Source organism: Papio anubis, chromosome 16, assembly GCF_008728515.1.
Source record: "Papio anubis isolate 15944 chromosome 16, Panubis1.0, whole genome shotgun sequence".
NCBI lineage: Eukaryota > Metazoa > Chordata > Mammalia > Primates > Cercopithecidae > Papio > Papio anubis.
Genome location: NC_044991.1, coordinates 40,229,051 through 40,235,428, shown reverse-complemented (window position 1 = coordinate 40,235,428; position 6,378 = coordinate 40,229,051). Strand labels below are relative to the sequence as shown.

Genomic DNA, 6,378 nt, shown 5'->3' with positions numbered 1-6,378 from the left:
GCCTGGATGAGAGTGAGATCCTGTTGAAAGGAAGAAAGGAAGGAAGGAAGGAAGGAAGGAAGGAAGGAAGGAAGGAAGGAAGGGAAAGAAAGAAAGAAAGAGAGAGAAAGAGAAAGAAAGAGAGAGAGAAAGAGAGAAAGGAAGGAAGGAAGGAAGGAAGGAAAGAAGGAAAGAAGAAAGAAAAAAAGAAAGAAAAGAGTTAAAAAATACTCTCAGGAAGATCCTAGGAAAAAGTGCGAGCTATGATAAGAGCATCTAACTGTATTGCAAACATATGAAATGATATCACTGAAGGGGTGGAAGGCAAAGGTGCTGATTTGGTAACTTTGGAATAAATGAGGTCTATAAAGTCAAAAGCAATAGGAACTGCAAAAAACATGGTACTCTAGTAGGTAAAGTTGTTTCCCACAGGCTATAGGTAAACAATCCTGAGACTGCTATACATGTATACTGGAATCAAACAATTGCACAAGTGGATGGTGGAAGATGGAGCCTGATTCCTCACTGATGGAGTAGGAATTTACCAATAAACAAAGGAAGTTAGAATAATCCATGTGGTAATGGACTAGAGTTGGAGACATCAGCAATGTCTCACATTTTAGTCAATATAGATTCAGGTAATTACATACAGAAATGTTTGTAGATATGTAACATGCACAGATAAGTATACATGCATATATTTCTGTGCTTTGTCAGCTGAGAGGGCCCAAAAGAAACAAAGTCCCAGTAGCAGCAAGCATGCCAGGACCTACATCTTGGATTCCAATATATTCTACAATAAAAAGAACCTTGGATTCTTGGAGAAATGGCAGATTCTGAGACTTGGGCAGGAAATATACAAGATTAACCCAGAATATTGTGCAGTGCCAGAAAATAGACAAGTGTTAAACAAGGAAAATTCACATTGATGAGGGTCTGTCAGAGAAGCAGAGGAGCTGAAAGATCTCCCAACGGCCAAAGCTGGAGACATCTGAGCAACAAAATAAAGTAATATTGGATTATAACCCAAAGTACAAAATAAATACCCACCAGTCCACACTGATCTAAACGAATGATTGAATCAGTTACTGAATGGGAGAGAAGAGACAAACCTGTGCAGAATTTCAGATTAGTTAGATAGATACTGCATTGAATTCATGGTGATTAATCCCAGTGCTGGAAGAAAAACTGGCTCTTTTGGAGTTCCTGAGAAAATATCTATTTTCTTCAACATGTCACCTTCCCAAGACGTTTTCAAGGGTGGTTTTAACTGTTTCTGATTTTTCGTTATATGCTGACTTCAGAGCCTCAGCCTGAAGAAGGCGGGATGTCATTGCCTTGTCTGCCTGTACAGCCCACTACAGGGCCATACACAAGGCAACCCTTCTTGCTGGCATTTAAAATAGTCATAATGGTGCTTTATGGGGCGCCCTGTGGTGTGATGTTTCTGTAATCATTTAGTGCTGAGACTGATAAATTTATCAGTCACTGGTGCCAGTTCAGCTGACACCCTCCACCTTCTTCCCAAACAAACCTCCTTCTCCCTGCCTCCTCCTTCTCTCTCAGCTCCAATGATTACGAGCTTCTGATCATTGCCTGATGCCTCTGCCTTGACCTATTACATTCATGCCCACCATCAAGTCCAGTTTAAACCTGTGCCTTCTACTGATACCTCCCGCTAGGGTACTAGTGATTTACTATTCTTTAAGACAGAAGTGACTCGAAACCCAGCTCTTCCATGAGAGCTGCCAAATAACATAAGCCCAAATAACATAAGCCAAATTACACACTCAGTAGGGAAGGCATTTTTTTCAAGTCCCCACCCTTATGTGAGTGAAGGTGGAACAAAGATTATGTGACCACGTTGTTCAAACACAGGGAGATGACTGCATTCCGTCCCCTTAGTTTTCATTTGTTGATTCTTCTCCAAGCCCTGACTTCCAACTGTACTTCTTTTTTGATGTTGTCTCTTGCTTAGAGGATTCTGAAGGGAAGGACAGGGTAGTATGCTGTCCTAAAGAGTATGGGACTTTATCCTGTAGGCATGGGGAGCCACTGAGAGGTTTTTAAGGTGGTCAACTTCATATTTTTGTCTTTGGAGGTAAGTTCACTCTGAAGGCAGGCCAATGGCAGGGCAAGGCACCCACTGTCCTCTCCAGGAAAGCAGTGGCCATTCTGGGCGCATCTAAGTCAATCCAAAGCTGAGAGGGGCAGGAACTGATGTGATCTTAGGATACCAAGACACTAGAATATAGCGATACACAAAGTTCCATGTTCCGACCTTACAAGCAAATTGTGTTAAATCAGCCATGCTTCCTAAGCTTCGTCCCACCTTGGTAAACATAAAAATAAGGATATTTGTATAACTCACTGGGATCAACTTGAGTGAGCTTGGATAATCCTAAAAGGAGCTTCATGGATAATAATTATTTACATTTCCTTTACATGGTATTCTTATAAAAAAGAAAAATAAAAACAAAAAAATGACATATAATTATGAGAAGAAAAAAGCAAATCTTGGGGGTAGATTTAAATGTCAACTTTGGATAAAATTTCCTGATAACATTCTTCTTGGAGTCTAACTCTTTTAAATAACAGGTTTTATGTTAAAAATAGTTCCTGATCATTGTTCCTGCACATAGTTCCTGATCAATATATATATATATTTTTTTGAGATGGAGTCTCACTCTGTTGCCCAAGCTAGAGTGCAGTGCCATGATGTTGGCTCACTGCAACCTCCAACTCTCGGGTTCAAGCGGTTTTCCTGCCTCAGCCTCCCGTAGCTGGGATGACAGGCACGCGTTGCCACATCTGGCGAATTTTTGTATTTTCAATAGAGATGGGGTTTCGCCGCGTTGGCCAGGCTGGTCTTGAACTCCTGACCTCAAGTGATCTGCCTGCCTTGGCCTCCCAAAGTGCCTAGATTACAGGCATGAACCACAGTTCCCAGCAAAAAAGCTATTTGATACAAGAAATGATGATAAAATGTAAAGCTATCGGCTATGAACCAATGGAAAGAAAAAGAAAAAACGCACAATACAAAATCAAAAGGAAATAAAGACAATAAAAGAAACAAAAAAAGTCTTTTTTTTCTGTTCATATAGTTATGTAAGATTTTGTATAGAAGTGTATCATGCATGTATGTGTAACCACACAGCCTTGGTGTGCCACTGGACCAATTTTCACAAACACCCAGTACTAGCACCCAGATCAAGAAACAGAATGGTACCAGCATCCCAGAAACCCCATTCATGCCTCTCCCAGCAAATACTCCTTCTCTTCCAATAAGGTAAGCACCACGCTGACTTCTGTAAGTGGAATTTATATGAATAATACTCTTTCGTGCCTGGCTTCTTTCTTACAATGTTATGTTTGCAATACAGTTAGATACTCTTATCATAGTTTGCACTTTTTCCTAGGATCTTCCTGAGAGTATTTTTTAACTCCTTTCTTTCTTTTTTTCTTCCTTCCTTCCTTCTTCCTTCCTTTCTTTCTCTCTCCTTTTCTCTTTCTTTCTTTCTTTCTTTTCCCTTCACTCCTCCTCCTTCCTCCTCCCTCCTCCCTCCCTCCTTCTTCCTTTCTTCCTTTCAACAGGATCTCACTCTCCTCCAGGCTGGAGTGCATTAGCCTGATCTCACGGCTCCTGCAACTTCTGCCCTGAGTTCAAATGATTCTCCCACCTCAACCTCTGAGTTACTGAATGTGGAAGTTACATGCCACTGCACCTTCCTAGCTAATTTTGTATTTTAGCAGATTCCAGGGGGTTTCACTATGTTGTCCCAGCTGGTCTTGAACACTACCTCAAAGTGATCCTGCCTCAGCCTCCCAGGGTCACTTGGATTGAGTGCGAACCGCATTACCCAGCCTTTTCCTCCCTTTCCATAAACGTGATGGAATCAGCATATATTCTCTCTTGCTTGCAGTCAACTTAGGGATTCATTGTTTTTAAGCTTTGCTTTTGTAACGGCTAAATATGGCTAGACCTCTATAACGGTTACAGCTTTAAAATAATATAGTCTGGCCACCAGCTCTAAACATCACTTAGTGTGGCAACAGTTCGTTCATTCTCAAGACTGTATAGGATTTTATTGTATGAAAATATCAGAATTTGCCATCCATGCTCCTGCTGATGGACATTTGGGTAGTTTCCAGTTTTTCCTGTTGTGGTTGCGTGGCTGTGAACACTCTTCCACATGTTTCTTTGTGCACATATGCATACGGTTCTGCTGGATATACATATGGGGGTGAAGTTGCTAGATCATGGGGTATAGATGACTGCAGCTGACACTCCTACCAGGAGTGCAGAGTTGTTCCACATCTTTGCCAACACATACTATTGTCAGTTAAAGCCATTAAAAAAAACAAAAAAACAGCGATTCATACATTTGTAGCAGCTGAAATAGTATTCGAAAGATCTGACGGCTCTTTTCTTCTATTCGTAATGGCAATAGAGTATTGACATTTTTTCCTCCTGATAATATAAGTAAATTCTGAATCTAAAAGAACTTAGTCACACCAAGTATTGTGAAACAATGAAGCTCTAATTCACAGCTTGGGCAAGAACTGTTAGAAGTGCTGCTGTCAGCTGGGATGTCACCAGAAGGCCCACTCAGCTGCAAACAGACATTTTGCAAATATTTAAAGACAAGGATTCTGTGCCTCCCCCTGTCTTCTTCCCTCCCCACCCCTCAGGGTCACTGAGAGTGTCCAGGTCTTAGGACTCACAGGGGACCACTGGAGGTCACTGGCTGGAATGCTCCAGCAGGCATGATCGCCACACAGCTGACTTTGGCAAAGCCATACTATTAACTAATCCTCTCACCACCAATGAAGTAGAAGACATGTTATTATCTCAATAGTACAGAGGAGGAAACTGAGGCCCAGTAAAGTAAGAGACTGTCCCCAAGTCAAGCAGCAAATGAGCTGCTGCATGAAGGCAGAGCCTTACTTCCCACCACTTTGTACTGCAGAACTTTGCTCACAGAGGCCCGCTTCCAATAACATCTTGCTGGAGGGTGACAGCGGCTCCTCAGCTCAAAGTGAGGAATGGAAGACTTGAAAAGGGATTTCAGAGAGACAAACTCTTTGAAATTCTGTTTTCAAGTTCACGTGTTCACAAGGGTGAACACTACTACCTCATAACGTACCTGGCAGCCGCCTCTGTGGGTTTCGGTTTTATTTATCCCTCTACCCTCTCTGTGTGTCTAGTCACGTCTCTCCCTTCTTGCCCTATCTCCTCCCATTTTTCTAAGTAGCTAGAATATGGAATTGGAACATTCTAGATATATACACATTCCCCTTGTATTTATTAACTAAAGACATGTTATGTGTCTTAAACTTTTATTAAACCAAGCGAATTTAATCTTTTGAAAACAAAACCAAAAGCCAGTTAGGTTGCCTAGCTCTGTAACTTTCTAGCTGTGGACACATTACAAAATGTGCTTCCATTTCCACACCCACCTGTAAAATGGAGACAATAACAGCATCTGCGTCATAGGGTTATCTCAAAGATAAAATTTAAAATGTGCCCTGCGCCTCAGTGTGCTGTTTGCTAATATGAAGTGATGCTTTTACTCTCGCTGTGTGGGAGAGGGCCTCAATTTTGTCTTCTACCTTGGACTAGAAGTCCTACCTGTACTTACCTCTGGGATTTTTTCAGGTGTCCCTGTCACCGGGAGTCATCAATGGCAAAGCAAGGCTTTTTCATTTACTGGGCATTAGTGATGATTCAGCAAAGAGAGGAAGTGAGAGAGGAGTTCAAGACAACCAGGACTCAGTTTCTGAAGGAGAGTTGCTGGAAGTTTCTGACAGAGAACTGAGTCTGGAATCTTCTCCTCAGCTGGGGTAGGCCCACACCCACACTTAACTTTGGGAAACAATTAACTGCTGTTTTAGTCAGTTTGGGCTGCTATAACAAAAATACCATAGAGTACATGGTTAAAACAACAATTTATTTCTCACAGTTTTGGAGGCTGGAAAGTTCAAGATCATGATACTGGCATGACTGAGTTCTGGTAAGGGCCCTCTTCCTGGTTTGCAGACAACAGTCTTCCAACTGTGTCCTCACATGGTGCAGAGTGAGCACTAGTTTCTTTCTCTTCTTTTTTTTTTTTGTTTTTCTTGCTCTGTTCCCCAGGTTGGAGTGCAGTGGCGCGATCTCGGCTCACTGCAAGCTCCGCCCCCCCGGGTTCACGCCATTCTCCTGCCTCAGCCTCCCAAGTAGCTGGGACTACAGGCGCCCACCACCTCGCCCGGCTAATTTTCTTGTATTTTTAGTAGAGACGGGGTTTCACCGTGTTAGCCAGGATGGTCTCGATCTCCTGACCTCGTGATCCGCCCGTCTCGGCCTCCCAAAGTGCTGGGATTACAGGCTTGAGCCACCGCGCCCGGCCTCTTTCT

General features: G+C 42.5%; 1 long non-coding RNA gene across 1 annotated transcript; it reads right to left on the bottom strand.

Moving 5' to 3' along the window:
- Positions 1-887: 887 nt before the first annotated feature.
- LOC108580671 lies at positions 888-2,664 on the bottom strand. The gene is made up of 2 exons (XR_001892067.3): positions 1,092-2,664; positions 888-970 (listed from the first exon to the last, which is right to left on the bottom strand). It is a non-coding gene; the product is annotated as an uncharacterized LOC108580671 (long non-coding RNA).
- Positions 2,665-6,378: the final 3,714 nt, after the last annotated feature.